General features: G+C 27.5%; 2 long non-coding RNA genes across 2 annotated transcripts in view; one reads left to right on the top strand and one right to left on the bottom strand.

The window, feature by feature from the left end:
* The first annotated feature begins 2,851 nt into the window (after positions 1 to 2,851).
* Positions 2,852 to 27,596, top strand: part of LOC107455723 (uncharacterized) — a 78,754-nt gene continuing 54,009 nt past the window's right edge. Inside the window, exon 1 of the long non-coding RNA XR_001585621.3 lies at positions 2,852 to 2,932. This is a non-coding gene — a long non-coding RNA (uncharacterized lncRNA). The remainder of the gene's footprint in view (positions 2,933 to 27,596) is intronic.
* On the bottom strand, positions 11,749 to 15,200 carry LOC139427051 (uncharacterized). The gene is made up of 2 exons (XR_011638203.1): positions 14,416 to 15,200; positions 11,749 to 12,640 (listed from the first exon to the last, which is right to left on the bottom strand). It is a non-coding gene; the product is annotated as an uncharacterized lncRNA (long non-coding RNA).

Raw genomic sequence — 27,596 nt, 5'->3', positions numbered from 1 at the left:
TTTTCCGAACGAAACTTATTTATTTCGCAGAGAAAATAACTTTTGTATTTGTTTACAATCAAGCATTGATACTACAAACTAGAAGGGGAGACACTGAAATCCTCATAACATTGAAAAGTCAGAATATGGAACGTTGTTTAACAACTTAAAATAGATAATAATATTTTAAAAACATACATTTACTTCAAAAATCATTCTTTTCAAACTTTCTTTTCATTTGCTTTTACATTTTATTGTAGTCCTTTGGTTTATCTCTACATTATTAAATCTGTGATATAACATTTCTCCAAATATGATGTAGAATAGAAGTAATATTAACACCAAATCAAGTTTTCATAGACAATTTGTAGGATGATATTAAAACACTTAAAGTAAAGACACCAATCTCACGTGCATTCACACCATATTTGAATTATTTTTGAGTCCAAAAACAGCTATTTGGTGCATTTTGGAAATCGTCAGTAAATTGTTTACAATACAGTAGCTTAAGTTTGTTCTCTTCTACGCTGCATTTATACAATAAAATATAAATATTTAAATATTTTCTTATCTCTTGTTAAAAATAAGTCTGATCGCTCACAAATGTCATCAAAACATAAAATTTAAAAATTATTAAGATGAAATATGTTTCTGAACATCTAGTAATTGTTTATAGAACATAACCCGTGGAGGATTGAAATAACATCCCCATTTGAGAAAAAATAGTTATAAAAACTTTTGTTGAAGCTAATTAAAATTCTTTCTTTTGTAAATCAAAATAAATACTTTTGGTTATGCAGTTATAAAAATGCAAAAAATGTCCATCGTATTTTGATTATCTTAATGAAATAAAAGTATTGCTTCCAAAGAAACAAGAGCATTCGTTAAAACCTAATGAAAACTTTTTTTCTTTTATAAATCAAAATAAATAGAATAATGGTAATGCAGTTGCAAATAATAATAATCAAAGCACAAAGGACCTTATTTTATCTTTTTAAAATAAAAATATTACTAATGAAGAAACAGAAACGTACGTTGAAGCCTATTAAGTATCTTTTATTTGTAAATTAAAATAAATCGACTTTTGCTTATACGAGGGTTGCTATTTATATTTCTGGCCTAATAATGAAAAAACAAACATGTTGGATCGAAATAGGTTTTATTGTTTTTTAAAATATTCTCCATGATGATCAATACACTTTTGCATGCGTTTGAACCAATTTTCAAAGCACTTTTTCTAGTCCGATTGAGGTAACTCCAAAACATGCGTTTTGAATACATCAACCTCTTCTTCGGGGGTCGAAAATCGTTGTCCACGTAATTTATTTTTGATGTGTGGGAATAAGAAGAAGTCATTGGGTGCCAAATCAGGGCTGTACGGCGGATGACCCATCAGTTCGATCTTTCGCTCCGTCAGAAATGCCTTTGTTTGAGTCGATGTGTGAGAGCTCGCATTGTCATGATGAAGAATGATTCGCCTGTTCTTCTGCTTTTTTCGAATTTCTCCGATGACTTCTGGCAAACAAATGGTCGTGTACCATTCAGAATTGACCGTCCTGCGTTGCTCTAACGCCACTGTTGCCACATGACCGTTAATGCCGAAGAAACAGGCAATCATTTGTTTCGATGTGCTTCTTCCTCGAACAACTTTTGTTGGTTTTGCCTCGTCTTGGAAGACCCATACAGTTGATTGCTGTTTTGTTTCCGGCTCATATGCATAGATCCATGATTCGTCACCTGTGTAGATGTTATACACAGCCTTTGATGTACCTTGAACGTATTTTTCCAACATTTCCTTGCACCAATCGACACGAGCCTTTTTTTGAGCGTTTGTCAGATTATGCGGGATCCAACGCGAACAAATTTTTTTTACGCTCAAATGTTCATGCAATATTTTATTGATGCTAGTCATACTAATGTCCAAAGACGCCTCTATCTCACGGTATGTCACATGACGATCTTGCTTTATCAGTTCAAACACAGCATCGATCTTTTCTGGCACAACAACGGATTTTGGACGACCTGCACGGGATTCGTCCTGGATCAAACATCGACCACGATTAAATTCGTTATACCAGTTTTTTACAGTGCTGTAGGATAGCGCTTTATCGCTGAATAAAGAATTGAGCTCATCGAAGCACTCTTGTCTTGACAATCCACGTCGAAAGTTATGAAAAATAATGGCACGAAAATTTTCACGATTCGATTTCATTTTTTGAAAGAGAAGAACTTTTCAATTTACTGTCAACAACACAAATGAAGCTATAATGGTAAATCGTCTGCTGAATTTATGTTTGAAAATATCAAACTTTCGATTAAAATCGTCTGCGGTCGCCTAGAAACACTTACTGTTGCCAAGGCCAGAAATATAAATAGCAACCCTCGTATAGTTACAAAAATAAAAAAAAAATCCGCTGATTATTCTGAGACTGATTCACTTTATTATTAATTTTGGCAAAAAAAAAAAATTATAAATTCACAATTTTTCCATGAAATAAACTATAAAGGTTTCAAATAATAAGACATGCCAGGAAACTGTCTAAAAGAAGTGAAATTTCATACTTTTACTTTATTTTTTGCACTATCGTTAAAAGTTATAACTGCTAAACCAACAATTTTTTTTACATAAATAATCGCTTTGTTAAGGCATATAAACATAAAAATATCATAATAATTTATAAGTAGTAAAATTATGCTGTCCAATATATTGGACGTTGGCTCTTAAGACATCTATTGCTTTCGCCACTGTCAAAATTTCTGATTTTTCAGTTTGATCTCATAACAATGACAGAAAGCTCATAAAAATTTCCAATGAATAAAAAAAAATTGTTTTGAATCTATAGAGTCCACTTATTTTATTACGTTTTGTTGTAGTTTTCTGGAAAAAAGAACCTTGATAGAGAAACAACATCCGGGATATCAAAGGATCGCATTGATTGGATTCTTCAAAAAAGTAAGTGAATTTGAAACACCCTTAATAGCTATTTCACGTTTCCAGATTAGGCAAATGAAAGTAACGCATCTATTTTTTCCAAGGCTAATAGACTTTAAGTATCTGGAACGATATCGATTAAGTTATAATGTCTATCGTTATAATTTAATAAAAATGCGGGTCACGACAAGTGTATTTCTTTTTTACGAATTTATTTCATTTCGGATTCATAAATCACGAGAATTCTAGCATTTTAGAATTGCTAAATGAGCTCTTTTATGCAGAAGTGGTTTCTTTTTCGATTAGTGTGCCAGTTAAATTACGATTTATTATTGTCCAGTATGCCACTTGTTAAAGTTCTCTTTAAAAAATACTTTGCTTTGATTTCATACAGTTGGTTGTATAGAATTCATAGATGGAAGCAGCTGTCATTTAGTTCTCTCTCATTCCTATGACATGGACGTAATGACAGTCTCCAGTTAATTTTATCTTATCATCTCGTTCCTTTTTATGCATCGGATAAATTTTTTTACATTATTTTCAGGTGGAATAATTCATACTATTAAATGATTTCATCGGAAAATTATAAAAAGAATTCATTCGATACACTAAAAGGTACGATCGTATTTTTTCCAAACTATAATAAATGATAAAATATTTACAAATGTAACCCTTTTCTTACAAAAACTTTGTAAGGTCATTTTGTAGTTTCAAATGCACAATTGTCATGAACCTTTAAAGTAAAAAAAATCACATGGTGTACGGAATTTTGGTAGAAATATGGTAAAATATTAATAACTTTTTTTTCTTATCATATTTAATAATTATCTTCATTCTTTTATTTGTAAAATTATATCAGCTGTTTAATATGGTGCAGAACTCTATTTTTGCTTGAATTAAACCATGGGATCATGTAATTGAGTATCTTGGTTTTTGTTTCATAACAGAAATATGAAAAAATTCTATAAAATGACCATCAGTATGAAAAAAAGCTGAAATTTATAAAAAAATATTAACCAGATTTAATTAATAAAATTTTTTTTAAGAATAACTTCACCGCATTTATGAGTCTTCTAAGCTTCATTATTCTAAGTAGTTTCTGTCATTGTTTAAATCTCAGGTCTCGTATGAGGATATGAAAAAACAATCTTCAAGATCTACTGATTTTATAGAAATTTTGAGTGTAACTACAGATAATTGGAGTTAGTTCACGATTACCATCAATGAACTGTAAAAACTGTGATTTAATATCGCTTCAAATTTTGTGATTTAATTCGCTTTTTTTATTGTTTTCCTTTAAGTGAGTCTATGAACCATATTTGAATGTTTTAAGCTCAAAAAGTTTAAACATGGTTGGAAAAAAAATTAAGTTACTCAAATTTGCTTTTTAGTTTGAGTTTAGTTTAGTTTGTTTTTCTAGATTTTAATTCAATATTGATACTAACTATTAAAACGCATACAAGAATGAATGTTAAACGATGATCAATTTTAAATTTATTTCTGTTTCAAACAAGGCGCATTAAATAAAATTATTGTTTATTATTAGCGTATTCAGAAGAGCAATTCCTTATAAATTGCATTTATTTTTAATAAAATGAGTTTGTGACTAAATATTTACTCCTCAATTACTATATTTACCAAAACATTGCATTTAATTGATTGCCATAAAATATTGAAGTTCATATTTTTTAAAAGATAACTTCAATCATGCTTATTTTTGTTATAAAGTGCTGCTAAATTGAATTTCTTTTTTGTTCTTTCGAATTACATTTCTTTTAGTATTCTTCTAATAACGCAAAACGTGAAAGATCTGACAAAAATTACCCGTTATTAGGCTAAACTATAGTATGTCTTGAGGCGAATTCTTCGGCTAGTGTGGGCAGCACGGCTTCTAAGACAATTAAATATAATTGTTATAAAGGTTTTCTTATTTTTAAAGAGAGAAAAACTTCCTCGATGCGAAGTAAAGTTTTTTGAATATAAAATTTAACAAACAACACAAACATTACATTCAATTTTTCTTCTTCCATTAGAATCGGGGATTCAGTGGATTTTTTTATCGTTCAAAACAAACAGATTAATAAAAAACAATTATTTAACAAGGAACACTTCTGTGTCTACTTATTACTGCATCCTCTCAGTTAGGGAATTTTACAATTTTCTCTAATGAAATTTACCTATTAGATAATTATGTAATAATTAAAATTTAATGCACAAATCATCACAATTTTACTGAATAAACATTTCTTAATCTTTATGAAGGTATTGAACTTTAAAATGAGCAAAAATTAAAAATGTAATTGAAGTTCAAAATAGTAAAAAAAATTCAAAAATATTCAAGTTCAAATAGTTTCTCTGTAGGGAATGGTTCGACTTTGTTGATTGCTCGTCGCAGAACTTCAGTCTTAACTTAAACAAATATTTTCCCCGCAAAACCCCATAGGTCAATCCATAGGTTTAGCTTTTGGATCCTTCAAAAGTTGTTAAAGAGTTGATTCAAGTTTGGATTGAGGACCCTCCACTTTGTAATTTTTCTTTACTTATAATAAGGGAAAAAAAAATTCTGAGTTTCAAGATAATTTTATACATAAGAAAAAATTTGAACGAAAACAGTCTAATAGTTCCTAAAAATATCGATTTTTTAAAATAGACGTATATTTATATTTTAATTACTCAGAAACTACTCGATCGATTTTGTTGAAATTTTGTATTTTTCCATATAAAATTAAATTTTTTAAAATGATGGAAACATTTGTATACCTTAAAGTTCAAATTTTTTTGTCTATTATTAAATGAAATGAAAAAAAATTATTATAAATAAATTTTTGGCTGGGAATTAACTTTGTTCGAACAAACTTTAAAATTGTGAGCAAAAATTAGTCAAATAACTTCACGAGATATGATTGAAGTACTCATAAATTAAAACTGGCAGTAGGAGGTCCAAACTTTCGGCTGTTCTCCTGGCCAAATTATTGAGACTATATTTTCCAAATTGCGGCTTATGTTTTGAGAGTCAGGAATCCGTTCAAAAAAAAGATTCGTTTATTCAGGGAAAGTAAGTTTTTATGTCTGATTTCGTAACTTAAAAAATCGCCTGCATTAATTAGCATAATTCAAGTCAAACGTTCAAACCATTAAGAATGATCCAATAAAGGAAAAGGTTGTGCTATGTAAGGTAAAGCAAAATTGAAAGTCCATAAATTGACAAACTATAGTTTAAGTTCCATTAACAAGAACCATCCTCAGTATCTAAACGTCAAATAAAGGTAGAGTAGTAATGAGACAAACACGTGTTAAGTGGTTTAACCAATGGGGACACAGGAACAAGTTTGAACAAGGAAATAACAATGGAGAGATAAGAAGGAGATGTGAGGGTATTTAGTGGGAACCCCAGGGGGCAACAGATTAAATTAAAATGGACTTCCAAATATTGGAAAAGGGTGGGATACTGGAAAGATTATTAACTATGCTATTAAAATTTTTTAAATATATAATGAATCCCAAAAATCGAGTTCGGAAAGTGAAGAGCAGTGTTGAATAGAAGAAAAATGGAACCTGTTAACTCGAATTCAACAATAATTACACAAATTGTAATAATAAAAAGGATTTTATTTCATTGTGGTTCAGTGGTTAAATCTAAACTGAAACTTAAGAAGTGAAGAAAAAATAATAAAAAGATTGTTTGCGCTCAGCGCCATCTGTTATTATAAATCCTCAACACCTGTGATTTAAATTCCAACTGCGATAGGAGATCGGTTAATTTCCTTTTTTTGGATGCATCATCATTCGTGCTCCTACGAATTTTAAGTCGAAAGTTTAAGGGTAGTTTAGTTTGTTTAATATACGCAAGACCACATTGCTTCGGATTTTAATAAATACCCCAGCTATTAATATCAGAATAATAGGGGTTTTAAGGATGCTTAAAATTGAATTTATTTACGGGGAAAAATGATTCAAAATTTAAGCAAATCGAGAACTGATTTTCGTATGATAAGTAAAACAATCAAATTTTTAAAATTCGATTTGGAGAGTTTGGTGGATTGTGAGATTCTCTGGGTGTAATCAATAATATTAGAAGGAAAACCACGGTGTAGAGTGATAGCTTTAAGGTAAAGCAGCATTTCATTGAGGAGATAACTATTGAGACTATTATTTGAACAAATTTTAGAAGCACACTGAGGAAGGATCTTCTAAATAGAACTGAAACTATAATTTGTCAATTTTTGTATTTTCATTCGTGCCCTTTTCAAGTTGCTTTTTGATTTAGTCTACACAGCACAAAATATGATATTCTGGTATAAACGGTTTTTTTTGTGTTAAATGTCTTAATTGTATTGTTTTAATCTTGTTTCTTTACTATATCTTATACAAATCGGTTTTGTAACCCAAAACTTAAAAAACGTAATATCTTAAATAACTTGAGTCTCCTAATTTATTGCAGGTGCATCAGAGTTTGTCCCAATTTCATTTATTTAAAATGCAATTTAACCATCCCTCGACAAAAATTATAAAATTCTTATTAATAGTAAACTTTCACGGTAAAGGACAATTACTCAAGAAAGCCGTAAAAAGTTGGCTTTTGTTGAGTATGAATTACATGACTTACATATTAATATTGGTAATTCTACTTTCAATTTGGATTCGATTGATAAATGGTCCTGGCGAAGAACTGATTTATTCAACTCCAGACATAAATTAATCCTAGAAAAGAATTGCTCAATTCTAAACATACTCATGTACCTTGTCAAACAAAATTCTGTGGTCAATCTCTCTTCTATTACAGTGAATAATAAACAACTCAATGCGCTTAAATTAAATAACAACTTAGCTCTACCATCAATATCTAAGTTGGTTGCTCCTATCGAAAGAGGTTTTAAATTTAGTGTTCTCCTCAAAAAGATACAATTCAACATTTGATTGCTGCTGATTCATATTCTTACACAAATAATCTTAGCAAAATTGTTCTTTCTGGGCATTGTTATTTGAAATTTCCTAATTATTTGAAATTATTTGAATTCCTAATTATTTGAAATTATTTGAATTCATAATTATTTGATAATAATTATGTTCCTAATTATTTGAAATATTCTCCAACAAATTCACACTTTGCGATTAGGTTCAAAGGTTGGCACTCATTGCATTTAATTNTTGATTTCCTAATTATTTGAAATTATTTGAATTCCTAATTATTTGAAATTATTTGAATTCCTAATTATTTGAAATAATTATTTGATAATAATTATGTTCCTAATTATTTGAAATATTCTCCAACAAAGTCACACTTTGCGATTAGGTTCAAAGGTTGGCACTCCTTTTAGACCCATTGCTTCTAATATTGGCAAAGCTTCATATAAAATAGCTAGGCATCTTGTTTCAATTTTGTTCCCACTTTCTAGCATGAATTCATTTATTGTCTGAAACTCCTATGTTTTTGCTTGTTTGTATGTTGAGCTATTGATAGATTATCTCTAAAAAATTGCCCCTTTCAATGTAAAATCTCTATTTACTAACGTTCCCATTATTGGTGCCTTTAATTGCCTTAAAATAAGAATACAAGAATTCTACTTCAGCTTAGTTGAAATTCACGAATAAGTCAATCTTACTCGCATTTGCTTAGAACAGTTCACCTTCATTTTTAATGGTAAATTTTATCTAAAGACTGACAGCTTAAATATGGGTAATCTTTTCAACCCTTTAACAATTTAATTGTTTTACCTTATTATCCGAAATTCAGTCCCCATTTTGCTACAATTGAGAATAAATTTGAATTTAAAGTTTCCCCTGTAAATAAACTAGATTTTACCAACCGTAAAAATCCTATTACTGATTTTAATAGTTGGGGTATTTATTAAATTTCGTATCAATGTGATCTGGCGTATATTGATCAAACTAAACGTACCTTTCGACACGAAAGATGTGTCCAAAGTAAGAACATTAACCGATCTTTCTACACAGTTGGAATTTGATTCACAGGTTTGATTTTTATTCTACTAAAATCATTCAATACTGCTCTTCAATTTCCAGACTCGATTTCTAATATTCATTATATATGTTGAAAAATTCCAATAGTTTAGTTAACGATTTTTTCAATATTCCACCATTTCCCAATATTTGGAAGCCCATTTTAATTTAATCTATTGCCCCCTGGGGTTCCCACTAAGTACCCTTACACCAGTTTCTTATCTCCCTATTCTTATTCAAACTTGTTCCTTTTTGTCCCCATTTTTAAACTCTCTTTACCTTTACTTTAAACTCTCTTTACCTTTACCTTTACCTTAAACTACCTTTTTTTGACCTTTAGAAATTGAGGATGGCTCTTGTTAATAGAATTGTAAGTACAATTTATATATTTTCATGTATATTTTATTCACGTTTTTTTTTCTATTGCTTTAATCATTATTATTGAGCTTTGACAGTAAAGGGTTGACCAAGACCATATGCTTAAGATTTCTTCAGGAGAACCTATTTTTTCATCTGAACTGTCAAACTAATCAAAAAATACCCCAATGAATAATATTCATCAGTATATAAACCAATAAGACTGGGAGTTCAGGTCAAAAATATCTTTATTATCTGTTTCCACAGAATTGTTGTTTTCCTCTTTTTCGTTTAGAGAAATTATTTTACGTAAAAATTTTCCTTCCGAGAACGATCCATTTTGGCAACGTGGACAGCATTCTCTTTAAATGAAAACATCTTTCACACTACCTTCTGAGAACCTTCCTTTCATAAACTGTTATTCTCCATGAACCATGCATTAGGACTGTCAGAGTTTTATAGAGGAAAAACTTCTGAAGAGAAAATGGGATCTCAATAAGCCGCGAAGCTCAAAAAACTTTTTTTTTTCACTAATGAGATAGGATTTTAGAGGTGTTTTTGGCGTTAACCAAAATTCCAAGGTAATTAAAACTTTCGGACTCATTATGTCCAAATTTTAGACAATTGAGTGTCTCACCATTAATAAAAAAAATTCTTCCATTTTATACAGTTTCGAATAATATTGTCCTCTTAAACTAATTAAAAATGTATCACCCTCAATAAATAAAAAAAATAAATAAAAAATAAATAAAAATAAATACATAATAAATATATAAGTAAATAATATATAAATAAATAAGTAAATAATAGTAGAAGGCTAATAATTTTTAATTTGTATAAACATACGATTTTTGTATCCTTAATTTTTTTTGAGATACACCAATTTAAAATAAATAACTTTGTAATATTTAGTCACTTTTGTGAAGCCTAGTTCGAATTCATATTAATATTCTATCAGTTCGGTGTTTGCAATGGTCTTAAATTAATAATTCTTGCTTTATCACAATAAGTAACTTTACGAATTCTTATGCGTATCAAATTTAATTGTATAAATTTTAGTCTTACTGAATAACAAAAATGGTTACAAACTAGTGTAAAAAAACATCCTTGGCATAGTGAATTACACTTTGGTGTAAAATATTCATTTTTGCTGTTAAGATGCAATTTTGTATCTCGTGTTTTGATTGAGATAGAAACATAAATTTTGATACGAATCCTTTAAAATTAGTCGAATAAATAAATGCTTGTTTCAATTTATTTTTAAAAATAATACCTAGCAGACAAAGTTTTTCCTTTCAGAAGAAAATCCATACTTTTTATAAGATGATATTGGAAAAAGGGAGGTTTTTAAATCGTGCTTTATGTAGTAGATTTTTATCTTTGTTTGGCGTAGATCCGATAAAAGCTGTTCTATAAAACCTGTAATTACATCAAGGTTTTTAAAATTGCTTTATTGCTGAGAATGTAGACATGATTAAATGGGTTCGCAAAGCGTTATTTACTTTATTAACAAAATTTTTATATATTTAACTTAAATAGAGATATTAACGTCGTAATAGCATTAAATTTGAGCTTTTTACAATAAAAATCATAATTACAAGAAATTACATTCGCAAATGAAACTGAATTTTTTTAACAGTCAGTGTTTTTGGTTAGAAAATAATTCATATAAAACATTTCGTCTATTTCTGTTGGTTGCAGAGATCATTAAAAATGAAGGCAAATATTTTTCAGAGAATCATAGAAATTTTGCCAAATGCCCGATATTTTTAAACCGTGATAATTTAAAACTTCAAATGATCCCTCTTTAAAGTTTTAGTTCTATTAATAAATTTTTACTATAAGAAATATACGTAAAATGTAAAATCACGTAGAAACTATTGGATTTATTTCTTAAAATAATATAATTTATAGTAATTTATAAATAATTAATAAAACGATTTTTATTTTAGATGTNATATATAAATATATATTAAATAATACATCTAAAATAAAAATAGCTTCTTGAATTTTTATATATTTAAATAATTAAATTATAATTTGATTTAAATTATCTTCCTTTTTCATAAATATTTATTAATGATGCTAACTTTATCTGCTTCTTGGCGCTTTAAAAATATTTTCGTTCATATAAAAACTTTTTCTTTCTTCAAATTGATATATGTAAAATTTGAATAATGTTTTACATTTCATTTAAAGCACGAACAGATGCTATAGAGTTAATACCGCTAATGTTTTAAAGAGAAAATAAAAAGAATTTTAATTTTAGGCTGAATCAAATTCTTATTACTATGTATTTTGAAATTATTTTATTATTTATAAATGAAAATATTACTTTCACAAGTAAAAATTTATATAAAAAAGTAGACGAATATTGTATTGGTCAACCCCCAATCTCTAATTAAGGAAACATTTCAATATTAACTACATTGGCGTATGGAAATATTAAATTTGAAATAAATTAAGAATTGTAAAAATAATGAAATAACTTGGAAATATTAACAAAAAATATACAGATCAATATTTAAACATAATTTATTCATTTACAATCACTTTGATATTTGTATACATAGACAGAATGTAATAATTTTTAAGCAAAATCTTAAAATTTAAATATATTATACTTTTTACACATATCACAGCATTCACTAAAAAGAATTCAAAATATACACTCAAAAATATGATAGATAGTATGTTTTTGTTACTATAAGAGTGCATTCAATTCAAACTTATTTTAAATTTACTGTAATTTAAAAAAAAATTATGTTATGCCTCAATGTTTAGAGTTTTGAAATTTCGGATCATCTGAAAATAATTTTCTATATTTTAATAAGATACTAAATTTCTTGATATATTCTGCCTCATCTGAATTAAATTCTACAATGTAGCTAAATTACTTTTTTACAAGCATAATTTACTACTTGATAAAAAGAGTAAAATTGTTTGGAAAAAAATACTGTAATTTTTTTTTATAAATTAGTAAATGATGGTGAGTATATGAGAAAAAAACAATATTTTTATTACATATTTAAACAATATTTTTATTATAGATTTTCTGGTGCTATTACTTTAACTATATCACATTTTTCAGTTGATTGTAAAAAAATACAACAAGATTTAAAAAGATTACACACAAATAAAATTTTGGAGCCTATTTACAAAAGAATAATTATTTTTCCAAACACAGGTTCTTCATTCTCAAAACTTGAAAACTATACACATTCCTTGTTTGTAAGCTGTTCTTGAAACTAGCACTTTTCAAGTGTGAAAAAACTGTTTATGACCTTCTGGAATTCTGGTGATTTTGGCAGAATAAATATTTTTATCAATAGGTTCGGCACTGGGTATAACAGTATTTTTTCCTGTGTCTCTTTCTCAATTAAAATCATTGAAGTTGTTGGTACCTTTGTGCTAATGAAAGAAGATTATAAATAATGTAATTTATGCTAATAAAATGTACAGAAGAAACAAAATTTGAATCCTTACTTTTTTAAAACATAGAAAGATAAATCAAAGCAAGTCATATTTTAATAACTATTTTTAAAATACAATATAAAGAAAATTGAGAAATTGTTGTTCTCATGTAAAAAAATTTTAAAACATTTCACTACCTTAAAAAAAAAAAAATTTTCGAGACCAATTATTTATAAAGGAGGGGGGGAGGGATTTTTATTTTAAGCCTCCTTTCACCCGCAAAGATCCCGGAAAGGAAAGAAAGATATTGATATTTTAAAATATTATTATTATTATTTTTGTTAAAATGCGCTAAAGCAACAAAATAGAATTTCTCCACTTGAGAAAATGTGAATTGAATTTTATGCAGAGCGGCACAGTAAAAAATTTGCTGAAGGAACTGTTAATTGTTAAAATAATAAATGAACAAATTGATCATCACTTGCATGGATAAAAGAGTTCGTGTTGAGTCTAAGAGGGTGGAATCTGGCTGCTGATTAACACACAAGCAGTATTCATGTGGATAGTATTAGAACTTCACATGTATACTGTTTGTGAGGATTGCCTTTTTAACTAAAGGTCTTTTGTTTTATAGAAGCACAAATATTTCAGAATAAAAAAAAATTCACTTTTATAACTAAAATGAAACTTTTCAAAAAAATTTTTTTAAAAAAGCAAAAACAACTGTAAATATTATAAAGAATACGTATGACATTTTTGAGGATTAATGAAAACGTTCAATTTCATGGTTATTTTATCCTTCCCCTCACCCACAAAACACAAATATGGGTAAAATTAATATACATAAAGCTACAAAAAAAATAAAAAAAATAAGTAAAAATAAAACAAAAAAAAAAACATAGAAAAATAAGTATCTAAAGCAGAGTATCAAAGTATTTTTTTATTTGTATTTAATAAAAAAAATATGTTTATTATCTTTTTAAACATAATACTTTGTTTCATTGAAAGAATTTTTCGCTTAGGTAAAAAATATTAATAATAAAATATATTTTAAGAAAAAATTATAATAAGAAATCAACTTATTTCTAAATATTCTAAAACAAATCTTGTTCTTGCCAGTGTTTTGTTCTAAATTTCAGTAAGGTATTCTTGGCGAATTAAAAAAAAAAATATATCGCTTTGTTTACTTTAACGCCAATATTACCCATGTTTTTCTCCTACCTCGTGCGCTCAACGAACGTAAAGAGAAATCTAGTTTCCATGACAACGGTTAGTATTATTTTGAGGTGAATAATTCGCATTGAAAATTTTACAACAGAAGCACTTTAGAATGTATAGACCAAAATTCGTGTAATTATGTGACATTACAAACGAAAATGAGCAAAATAGAACATGAAAATCAAAGCAAAAGCATAGATATTGATAAAAAGTTTTAATCCTAACAGAAAGCACATACGAATTTTTTTGTTCGGTAGAATGAAATAAAAACACGAACCTAGAAAATTTTCACCGGCAGTAAATTTAGCGGAAAGCTATACTCCTTTAGCCAAATAAACTGTAAATGCATTTTCTGTGCACATAAAGTCGTATCTCCTTATTTACTGAAAAAGAGCTAATATAGATTTTTAAAAATTTAATTATTCATGCAACGAATGCAGTTTCCTAGAAGAAATTTGAAGCTAACACTTTCAGAACAGACAACAAAATTTTTAAAGTTGATATTAAAGAAATGAACTGTAATTAATGCAAATAATTAAGAAAAGTTTACTTACTTTCAAAAGAAATTGACAATTTCAAAGACAATTTGCATGAGATGATATCAAGATTCAACAACAAAATCGTCCATCTTGTCAACAACTACAAAATAAGTCATCGGTCACGTGCCTGTTATAGTACGAAAGTTTGGTGCAATCGATTGCGCCGTAAACGCATTTCTCGATCATATTTTCCAATTTATGGCTCAACCTAGATAAACTAATTTTTGATTTATCCTATTTATGGTGCAATTAGCAAACTTTGCACCAAGTAATGGATAAACATTAACCGAGATTTTTTACAGTGTAGTTCAGACGATACAAAAATGCTCTAAATAATTAGGTGGCTTTGAGTCCCTTAAAATGAAGGCTCCTAATAGTTTGGTGCAGTCAGCCCTTAATCTTATCCGAGAAAAGTGAATTCAATGATTTATACAGATTTAAAAAATTCCATGAAAAAATTATTTTTTTTATTTAATTTAATTATAGTCAAAACATTTTGTACTATAAGTTATACAAGTTTTTATACTATTTAAAACTATGTCATTTAGGTTACGAAATACAAAATTTGAATGAAATAGGTCGAATAGTCAAATTTTAAAAATATGACTTTTTAAAATCGGATAACTTAAAAGCTATTTGACTGATTGCTTTCGAATTTTGCTGTTTGTCATTAAAATTCACGCTTTAAAATGATAAATAAAATTTATGTGAAAATCTGATGATTAAACCAAAAGTTATATAGGCTGTTCATTTTTTGTGTACTGTGCAACAGATAGATTCCATTTTGTTTACAGTACCCTTCCAAATTATTAGGGACACTTAAAAGTTCTAAAAAATTGTCATTTTTCAAAGGGTCATAACTTTTTCAAAAATGAATCAATTTTCATAACAATTTCAGGATATCATGTTCCGGTTTTCTACTTTCACCTAAAAGTTACTAATTTAATTTATCTCAATTTTTTGCAAAAATTTGCACATTTGAACAAAGCAATTTCTTTTTTAAAAAAAATGTCAAGTCTGACAAGTTGCTACTTTGTAACAAAATTTTTTGCGTAAAAATTATTATTTACACACTAAAGTACAAGTCATTAACTTTAAAACGCGCTAAAGTAAATTACTTAACGATTTTTTTTCGACCGAGATATGAGATTTTGAAATTTTTTGTCATTTATAGTGAAAATTGAGTTGTGGCAGTATTTTTGGCGAAAGAAACCTGGAATAGCCCAGATATTATTTCAAAAGCAAGAGCTTTTATTGAAAGTATGCCGCGAAGAATAAACGCAGTTATACAAGCAAAAGGACATGTTACAAAATATTAAGATTTTTTTTATTATATTTATTTTTGTAAAAAAGTTTTTGAATTTTATTATAAAGTTAAATTTCTTGAGTCGTTTTTAAAAATTTTATTGCAAATTTGCAAATAATGTTCTTGTTTCTAATAATGTTTTAAATAAAAAACTTAATTAATCCGAATAAGAAAGTTGCAAAAAAATAATACTAAATGATTTTCGAATTCACAATAATTTCGTTTTCACTATAAATGACAAAAATTTTTCAAAATCTCATATCTCAGTCACAAAAAATCGTAAAGTCATTTACTTTAGCGCGTTTTAAAGTTAATGACTTGTACTTTAATGTGTAAATAATAATTTTTATGCAAAAAAATTTGTTACAAAGTAGCAACTTGTCAGACTTGACATTTCTTTTTAAAAAAAAATTTGCTTTGTTCAAATGTGTAAATTTTTGCAAAAAATTGAGATAAATTAAATTAATAATTTTTAGGTGAAGGTAGAAGACCTGAACATGATATCCTGAAATTTTTATGAAAATTTATTCATTTTTGAAAAAGCTATGACACTTTGAAAAATGACAATTTCTTAGAAATTTTAAGTATCCCTAATAATTTGGAAGGGTACTGTAAGTATTTTTATAAAGGTATAAACCAAATAAGAAGTATTATTCTGAAAGAAGAGCTTTTATTAGAATTAATGATTACAACAATAATGACTAAATGAGTGGCTTTCATTTACAATCACAAACAAAACAATAAAATAGAATAGAAATTTTTAGAAATATGACTACTATCAATCTTGTGACAAAGTGGCTTATTTTTGGCACCTGAATTCTGCCTCCAAAGTATCAAACTAAGGTCCAAACAACTGTTCAACAATTGTTCTAACTTAACGTTTCAAACAATTGTTCTATCTTAAGGTTTTACAAACTCGCATTATTGTGTAATTCTTCAGCTTCAAAAGATATTAAAAACCAAACAAATAAGAAAAAAGATGAGGCGTTTGAAAATCGAAACAAAAATAACTATGAAGCTTAAGAAAACGTTATATTTGTTTTTATGTTTTTTATATCTTTGAAAAAGGAAAACGTAATCTTACATTGCATACGTACTTTTTCCTGGCATGCAAAATGATAAAAATTGGTCTAGGTAAACCTAATCGTTTGTATAAAACTACAATTTATTTCCACATATTTTATCGCTGAAGTTCAACGAAATATGCTGTTTTGAAAAAATAGGGTTCTGCATTCAAGTTTGTTTTGTTTCCAAATATTATTTTTAAGATTTCTGGATTTTGAGCTTTTTCGATGTAAAAACTTGAGTTTTCTGTGTAACTAAACAAAATTTTACTCTTACAATTTTATAAATCTCACAAAATGATGTAAAAATCTCTCGTTAGTAAGAATTATTATAAGAAAGTTTTCGGAGATGGCAATCTAACTATTTAACTTTTTAGTAGATTTTATTTTATGATCAAAATGAAAAATACATAATTAAAATATATCCTACAAAAATGTCGCATTTATAAAAAACTGTAAAAACATTTTAAAAAAAACTTAAATTAATTCAGTTTATTTTTATTTATTTTTTTGATTGCATTTATGAATTTACTTTTTGTAAGTTGCACATTTTTAAGTAAAAACCGTATTTTTTGTCATTATTTAGAGCGTGGATTTTAAGAGGGTATGAATGCATCAGGAAAAAATCAAGGAATATACATAAAGCAAATTGAGAATAAAAATAAAAGATTTTCGCCTCAATTTTTAAACTCTTTAATTGGCTGTAAATATTTCATGGAGATAATTTGTATAAAATAATTGGAAGGAATATAGGTTTGAAAAAAAATGTTTTTCAGAACTTATTGTTTTTAGAAGGGTGAAAAAGGAGCCTATATTGCCTACAAAAATAAAGTAGTTGTCAGGGCTAATGCATAATAATAATAGTAATATACGAAAGTTATTAATGGAAAATCTCCAAAATTATTAAGAAATGTCTCCGATAAATCTGCAAATATTTTAAAGGGAAACTCTTTTAAACAATTCTTCTAAACTAATTTCCTAAATAAACTCTTAAAACTATTTTTAGGGGGAAATTAATGAAGAGTTAATTAAAGAAAATAATAAAGTAGGAGAATGTATGTGTGCAACATGGTTTCGATGAGCACCTGAGACATGGCAAAAAAGGCTACTTTTACTTAAAAATATGTACTTTAGTAAAATGTCATAAAATATTTTTTTTTTAAAAATCAATTAATTAAAAGTTCTTCACTTTTTTTAGTTTTCTTCATAAAATTAATTAATTTTTAGCATATTTACGGGATACTTTTATAGTGACATACTTTGGTCATGAAACCATTCTGCTCAAATAATAATCATGAAATTATTGAAAAAGTTATCGAATTATAATTTTTCATTCTCCAACCAACGCATGTGAATTCGTAGATAGTCAGAAATTAACAAGCTTAATATTATTTGTTAAATGATCAAATGGTAGCAAAAGTTTCAAGATTGGACCTGGCCAAATTTACGCAATTTTTTTTTTCATTTTAAAAATAGTTTTTATTACATTTATTTTTTGATAGTATTTATTTTTTCGAATTTTGAAACACGACAATAAAAAAATCAAATCCTAACTGAAAATAAAATTTAAAAAAATTTCTTTAGATTTACTTTAAATTCATCTATTTACATTGAATGCATTTGAAAGTAATTAAATCGATCTGCACCGTTAATGATTTTAAAAAAGAATAAAAGCTTCATCCTTAACATTTATTTTTTCAAATTTTGAAACACCATAGTAAAAAATCAAATCTTAATCAAAAATGAATTTAAAAAAATTCTTTAAATTCATCTATTTGCATTGATTGCATTTGATAGTAATTAATTCAATCTGAACTGTTAATAAATCTTAAAATTTAATATTTTAAAACAAAAATTTCGATAAAATTTATAAATACATATTAAAACTTATGGAACGAAATATCTTTATGATAAGCAATGAAAAAATATATAATGAGCTAATGTAACATAAAGAAATAGATAAAATAATCTTTTGTTCAAATAATAAAGTTTAAATAGAACAAGATAACAAGTGATAGTTAAGTTTTGTAAATGTTCAAATAAGTATTATTTTAACAGTATTTTATTACTAAAATAGAATTTTTTTATGAAATATTTTTGTGTAACGTCAAGTTCAAAAATTTTTGTTTTGAAATTAGTTAAAAATAGTTTTATTTAATTAGAAAAGTATATTGTCTGATTATAAATAAATGTTTTGACATTATGGAAGACACCATTTTATCTAAAAGTGTTTTATTACAGCTCATCTCGATGAAATCAGAGATTCATGTAGAAATTGCTGCGTTAACAAAAGATGTTTTTGAAAGCATTTTAAACCTTTTTTCAGACATGGGAAAACTCTTTTGACATTAGAGATTTTATGAAAATCCTGAAAGGGTTTTATTGCAGTTTATCTCGAAGAAATTCGAGATCGATGCAGTAATTGCTGCGCCAACGAAACATGTTTTTTAAAGATACATTATTTTAAGCCTTTCTTCGAGGCTGTTTTCAGAGCTGGAAAACTCCTTAGATGCTGAGATTATTTTGCTAAATAAAGGAACATATATGAACACTTTTTAAATGCGAATTAAATAAAAAATCAAGATTAATAAATGAATCTCTTGAATTGCGAAACTAAATTTATTTAGTTAACGTTCGATAAAACCATATGAGAATGAATTTAATGCATTATTTGTCTCTTAGTTCAATTTTTGTTTGTTTTCGTATGTATCTGTGAGTGTGCGCATCATATATTGATAAGTAGTTCTTTCCTTATAACAGTTTCGCACAATGTTGATGATTTTGGACATTGATTATTCACAATGATTTTACACAGTATATTTTTTAAATTAATTTCTTCCGCTGTTATGTTACAATACAATGTGTAATTTTAAATAAGAATCTACTTGTTCTAATCGTAGGGGACAGGAGGACTAATTTGGACCTAGCACTAGTGAAGACAAATGAAATATTTATATTATTTAACGCTCGAAATTTTTGTATAAATTTTGACAGATTGGCAAACCCGTGTGTCACTTTCATATGTAGTTACATGACAAAACACTTGATTGCTAATTAACGAATTAAAAAACAAGGTTTTTATGCTTGTGAATTTTTACTTTGTTTTCAACTTCAGACAGTTTTTATTCTTATTAGCATCATTGTTTTGAATGAATATGCTTATTACTCAATTTAATAGTCATGTTCGAATTACATTATTTTTAGTGAGCTAATAAGGAATTTAAACAAACTAATGACTCCTAGTGTAGACATGTCAATATATATATTGATGTCGGGCTACAGTGTCAATATTAACAAAGTCTCTTAGTGGTCGTAAATTTACTTTAAATTTAACATGAGTTCTTTTTAAGATACCTATTTATTGTCTAGTAGGGCACAGCTCTTAAACAGATATATTTTCTCTCAAAATAATGAATAGTTTTCGAAATGATATCTTACACTAATGTTTGTGTAACACCATGAAGTCTTTTTACACATAAGTAATAGTGATACAAATAAACAGAAAGAGATGTGGCATTGAATCATTAAGATAACGTTTTGATATGTAGTAGGGCACAGTTCGTATACAGATGTATTTTTATACAAAATGATGTCTTGCACTAATATTTGTGAAACCCCATGAGGACATATTACTAATAGTAAACATATTGGTGTCGGGCTACAGTGTCAATACTAACAAAGCCTCTTAGTGGTCGTAAATTTACTTTGAATTTAACATGAGTTCTTTTAAAGATACTTATTTAATGTCTAGTAGGGCACAATTCTTAAACAGATATATTTTCTCTCAAAATAATGAATAGTTTTCAAAATGATATCTTACACTAATGTTTGTGTAACACCATGAAGTCTTTTTACACATAAGTAATAGTGATACAAATAAACAGAAAGAGATGTGGCATTGAATCATTAAGATAACGTTTTGACATGTAATAGGGCACAGTTCGTATACAGATGTATTTTTTTTACAAAATGATGTCTTACACTAATATTTGTTAAACCCCATGAGGTCATATTACTAATAGTAGTACAAATAAACAGAAAGAGGCATTACTGTATAAGTGCAGCTGTACTCAGATAAGCTCAATAGGAATGGCCACATCGAGGAATGCGTTCATCGTAGCCATCTGCGAAAACATATCACCACGGTATAGCGTCACATCCTATGTAGAGAAATCCTGTAGACAACAAAACGCTCCTACGTTGTATTAACACATGAGAAAACAGTTGTTATTTATGTGTTATTGAGTGCCGTTTTTTTTCCTGCGTCTTTCAAACACGCTGTGGCATAACACTGCCTGTGTTTTTTCGAGACGAAAATCCTCGTACGAACTCCGTTAGTTATTAACCACGCATGCATTTTGTAATTTTTCTCACTTTACTTTATTTAAGTTCGGTTTAATTTGCGTAACTTCTTCATGTTGTTTTCACAAATAAGAGTGTGTTTTCGTTACAAAGAAGAATTTTGTATTTTACTCTATAATAGACGAGATAAATTACTTTGAAAACATATCTTATTATTTCCTTATATTAATCTTATATATATATTTATATCTCGTGGTGGTGAAAATAATTGTAAATCATTTATTATACCAAAGTAATATTAAATGGTAAGAATTGTAAGATAGAAAATTATTTAGAAAAACATTAAGATCGTATTTTTAGACAAAAATTAGCTTAATTCTAATTTTACTTACCTTTTTTTAAGTAACAATAGTTAAATAATAAATTTTAAGACGTGTCCACAGTAGAGTTAATTTTTTACTGTTATTATATCCTAACTAAATCTGGGGTTGTACACCTTTTATTCATAGTGGTTACAGCACTATTATTCTCAAATTTAAATCGCCCTCTACAGTGGTGGCCTGGGACAATGCCAGTACACTATTTCGCTTTCATACGACAAAAAAACTTCTATCATCATTAATTTACGACCATACATTTTACGAGAAAAATTTACTACTGCATTTTTTAAGTGATTTTAGTTTAATGGACTTAAATTTATTTTTACGGTCTGGAACCATTTTTGCCACTCATTAGTGTTAGAGTGTGTACTCTTTAGAGTGTTAATAAAAAATGCACAAAAAATAATTTTCTGGGTGAAAAAGTAAAAGTTTAAATGCTGTTTTTTTAGATTTCACTTAAATGTTTAATAATAAAAATAAAAAAAAACACGTGAAGGCTAGAATCTGGTGTTAACATGTTTAAACATGAAAATTGACAAACCTGCTCTATATAATACATACTATTCCTTAATTGCATTGTAAATTTCCTCAAAAAAGTAAATTTACTGATTTAGTAATACCTGCCTATTTTATTTTATATTGAAGCAGCATATTATGTCTAGGAAAGTTAATAAAACTAATCATCACATGTGAGCTTATTTTCATTCTTTGAAGTTCATCTGTAAGAACATTATTTATGCAGTGTGTGAAGCAATTTTTTTAAAATTGTTAGTAAAACTCAAAAGCAATGGTTCAGCGTTTATAAATTTATAATTACTAAAAAAATATTACTTTCCTCGTAAACTAGATTATTTGTATATGCTGTTAAAGTAATCAAATTTGATAAAAGTTGAAAGAGCTTTGACCATCCATTTGCACGTTAATGGGTTTTTCTCCTTCTGAGTTTCAGATTATGAATTTACAAAAAAGCTCCTAAAATGTACATAGTACTTGTTTCTTTCTTTTCTTTTCTTGACAAAAAAAGTAACTTATATCGTGTTATTATTTTATTAAAAAGCTGCTAAACTACCCTTAAAATTAGGAGTAAATGATTAAAGGAAATAATAATTTTAAAAAAAGCGTGTCTTTCAAGAGTTTTTATTAAAAACATTTTTTTTTTCGAGAAGAAAAACAAATTGTTGTTTGATTGAAAGTTTATTATTCAGTTTATAATTAAAAATAAATAGCTTAAAAAGAAGGGTTTGTGTTTGATCGAAGTTGTTAATTACGTAAAAAAAAATCATGCAAACAAAAAGAAAAAAAATTCTAAAAGATGGATTTTCTTTGAATACACTCATTTTAATGACTAGTTTAGAAGTAAAGATATAATTTCGAATAGTATTTTATTGTTTATGGTAATTTTAAAACGCTACTTAAAAATTATACTTTCAAATTTCTTGAAAGTATTTTAAATTATGTTAATAAAAGAATCCATTTAATATTTTTATATTCTGAGTTTTTTAAAAAAGACTAACATTAAATTTGTCCAAAAAAAAATATTTTTGGAATCTTAGAAAGTTAAATTTATTTAGAATGCTTTTGCTTTACTAAGTGTGATGGGAAATGATTTCTTGATTACCTAAAACCTTCCACACTTCCTTAAATAATAAGACAAAAATTGTCTAACGGAACAGTATCTTTTTCTTGATTATCTCTCTTTAGATAATGCCGGAAAATACATCATTATTTAGCTTAAAAGAATTCCCCAAAACAATAATTTAATTAAATAAATTTAACTAACGTTTTTTAGTCATTTTTAATTATTACATGATATCTTTTAAATTTTAGCAGTTTGAAGGGATATTTCTTTTAGTCATGAAACAATATCCATTAGGCTCCATAAAACTGTCACCTTACTGTCATTTAACATTCCGAAGAATTTGTTAAATCATTATTTTTTAAGTGATACCTCATGCTTTTTTGACCTTCTTAACAGAAAGATATTTCAGAGAAGAAGCAAAATGTATTAATAAAGTATTCTATTAATAAAATAATATATTAATGAAATATAATATATTAATAAAATATAGCAATAAGATATAACATGATAAAACAAGCAAAATATATTAGAACAATAGTGGGAAGAGCACCAAATAAAAAAAGTAGGCCGATGCGTAAACAAAATTTTATCAAGTAAAAATGTCACAAAAATTAAATAAAAAATTCAAAACAAAACGTAAACAGGAACATTTAAAGCGAGAAGGGAAAAAGTATGTTATGTATTTTTTTTACTCATTTTTAATTTGCAAAAATGATTTAAAAATATTTTCGTAATTAAATCGACAGATTACGAAATAAATATGAAATAATAGCGAGAGGGTACTAGGATATATATCTATAACAACATTAGTTAGTAAAAACATTCATTCATTTCATTCTGCAAAAATAAATTCTATAATTTTCGTTTGACTTATATGAAATCAAATTTTTTTAAAAAAAATTAAACAAACTGCATAGTAACTAATATTGACTCATTTCTGAAAAAGAAAAAATTGTTTAACAACTCAAGGCGAATTGAGTTTTTCTTTTTCGTGATTAAATGTTGAGATGTATTGGGAGTTAGTATTCACGAATTTTACCTATAACCTTGTCCAATTAAACACCGTATTCTTTCGCTGAATTTAATCAGATTCGGGGATCTTAATTTAATTAAAACCAAATACAAAATATTTGTTTAAGAAACGCTTCCTGGATTAGACGTGGTGGCAACCACCCCCTATATATCTTATAGACAAAGATTGCAACATCTGTGACCCTTAGTTGCAAATAGGGAGGGGAAAGTTTTAATCTGGAGAAACATCAAGAAATGTTTATTTATTGTTTAATGTAGCTGACCCAATGAAACAAAGAATTTTCACGTTTTTATTGCAGGTTGAGAGGCGTGGTAGAATTCTTCTATCGTGGCTAAAGGTATTGTTTAGAAAATAAACAAATAATTTTTGTTCAAATGATGAACCAACCATATAGAGTCATATATGCTATTTAAGTTATGAAATCAAATGCATAGATTCTCTCATGAAACAGACAACCAAAATTTCTATTAATTCCACCCTTTTTCTCATGATCATAATTCTTTGTTTTATTACCCTAAAATGTAATTAATTAATGTTATTATTGGCTGAATAATGGCTAAAAAATATTGGATGAATCGAACTATTCTATATAGGGCCCACATTGACTATATAATGGCTTTAAAATAACAGGTGAATCGGACAATTTTATGCAGGGTTTATATTGACTGAATAACGGCTATAAAACATAGGTTGAGTCTGACACTTCTTTATCGAACAGATAAAGGCTGCATAACGCCTTGAAATTATCGGGTGAATTTAACAAATCTTTATAGAGCCGATATAGGATAAATAAGAGAAATAAAATATCGGGTGAATTTGACAGTTTTATATAGGGTAAACATCAGCTGAATAGTGGCTATAAAATATTGAGTGAATGGAACATTTCTATATCGGTCTAATATTGGCAAAATAATGGCCCTTCAAAACCGTGTTGAGTCAAGATTGGTGAATATTGGCAAAATGAGTTCCCAAGTTATTTTGCTGATAGGGTAGTAATAATTACATTTATTAAAAAAAGATGTACTGCAATTTTATTATTATATATAGTTGAAAACAAAGTAGCTTTGAACTTTAAGGTAAAACGAATGTAAAAGCAAATCACTAAGCTGAGGCTTCCAGAATTTTTTTTTTCACCTCTGTTCATAAGATTTTTTTCCTGTTCGTGAAACATGAAATGAACATTAGAAATAATCAATAAATGACCTTCGGCTATTTTTTTTAAATTTAAACTTCAAATGATTTTTTTCTGAGATTTTTAAGCAAATTTTATTCTAGATATTCTCCTAAAAAACGACTAAAAAGAAAGCGTAAAACAAATGCATTTGGGATGCTGGCGTAAAATCCAGGAACCAGAAAGCCACCTTACTTTTTTGTTCGGTAGGCTCTTTATGAATCTCGAAATATGGAGAAGTGCTCTTTTATTTTGTTGTTTTATGAAATCTTTTAACGAACCATTGGAAATTAAAAGTACTGCTAAGCTCTTTATGAATCTCGAGATATTGAGAAGCGCTCTTTTGTTTTGTTGTTTTATGAAATCTTTTAACGAATCATTGGAAATGAAAAATACGGGTAGGCTCTTTATGAATCTCAAGATATTGAGAAGTGCTCTTTTATTTTGTTGCTTTGTGAAATCTTTTAACGAACCATTGGAAATGAAAATTCATGAATTTTTCAAAAAATGGCAGTCAAAAATATAAAGATTAACAAAAATGGTTGTAATAATACACTTAAAATTTTGTTTATATTTTTGTTCAGTGTTAAAGAGAGTATAGCGCCCCCTAGAAAGAAATTAATTAGTGTAACGAGAAGGTCTATATGAGAGTTATGTGTAAGGAGTGAAGCGATCCTTCTTGAGTTATGAATATTTTATGTTTTACTCATCTTTATTCTGATTCTTCGCTTAAGAGCATTAAATTTAAGTGTTTACTTTGGTGCCAAATATGTTATGCATACAACTGACAAAATTATTAAAAAATTTCAAAAGTTATATTTTTTATAAAAGTTAAATTTTAGAAGTTATTAAAAATCTTGCCGTGTGAAACTTTTCAAGACATCTACTAAATTCGTAAATTAAAATACACCTTTTAAAATCCAGCAGCGTGAAACTGATTTTAAACTTATAAACATGATACATTAGATGTAAAGTAATTATTTACCCCTTCATCTTGTAAATGTATAAATATATTTACTTTATAGTCATCGAGAAGAAATCTGAAAGAAAAATTTGAATAAAATAAACATCGTCCAGGGACACTTTGCATTTTTGATAACAATTTCATTTTAAATGCAATGAATTTTAATGACACATATTTCTTTTAAAAGTAAGAACAAGTTCGAAATTTTCAGAAATATTTTAAGCAAGTCGATGTTCAAATGGGCCAACATTGGAATGTTTAACGTATGGTGTGAAGGGGCGTGATCTTGGTGTAAAAATGTTGTATTTTCGGTGCTTTCATACACCTTTTAAATTGTATAGAAAAGCTGGTCTTAACATGACAAAAAAGTGAATCTTTCACACAATTTATATAGTTGTTTAACAATATATTTGGGGAAATATTACAAGACAGTTTTTTACAATTTACTGACCAAGTGTCACTGTTGCACCATCTTTTTAACTATATTTTTCAGAGTATGTGAATGGCAGAAAAGTCTTCGGAAAGAATATTATCTAATATTTGAGATAAATTTGCTTTTATTCCTTTTGTTATTTTTTACGAATTCATATTAGTTTTTGGAAGAAAAAAATTGAGAGAAAATTAGTTTTACTTTTTGTTTTAGAGAGAAAAGTTTCCAAATGTAGCTATTAGACATGACATGTTGAGATGATATTTCACTGAAAAAAACTTTTTTTTTAGAATAAAAAAGATTATTTTAATGTATATGTATAATGTATATTGAGGTGACAAAAGTTACGGCATAGCAATATGCAAGTATACAGATGATAGTAGTATCGCATACAAAATGCATATTTGGGTAGTGTACTTACAACACTTGTGTTCAAATTATTCATCTCTAAAAATGTCTCTAATGAAAGCATGACAAGACTCTAATGAAAGCAAGACAAGAATTAACAAAATTTGAACGTGGATTGGTAGTTGGAGCTAGAATTGTGAAAGAATTCAAATTGTGAAAGAATTCAACAATCTATAGTGGCAAGAATGTGCCGAGATTCAGGCATAACATCTCACCATGGACAACGTAGTGGCCAATAATCGGCACTTAATGGCTGCCGACGTGTGCTTAGAATAGCCAGTATGAAAATGCAAGTAAAATTTCATGATATAACCACACGCATCGAAGCGGGACGTGCTGCGAAATTTGACTGTAATGAGATATGGCAACAGAAGAGCGACTTGAGTGCCTTTACTAACAGGGCGACATCAAATTTAGCATCTCTCGTGACCATATTGATTGGGCCGACTGGAAAAACGTAGCTTGGTTAGATGAGTCACGATTTTAGATGGCTGATGAGGTAGTGCGAATGTGATCCCACGAAGCCATGCATCCAAGTTATCAATCTGTGCAATCTGGT

This window comes from Parasteatoda tepidariorum, chromosome X1 (assembly GCF_043381705.1).
Source record: "Parasteatoda tepidariorum isolate YZ-2023 chromosome X1, CAS_Ptep_4.0, whole genome shotgun sequence".
NCBI classification, from domain to species: domain Eukaryota; kingdom Metazoa; phylum Arthropoda; class Arachnida; order Araneae; family Theridiidae; genus Parasteatoda; species Parasteatoda tepidariorum.
The sequence above is the reverse complement of the archived record's forward strand: the minus strand, read 5'-3'. Positions and strand labels throughout refer to the sequence as shown.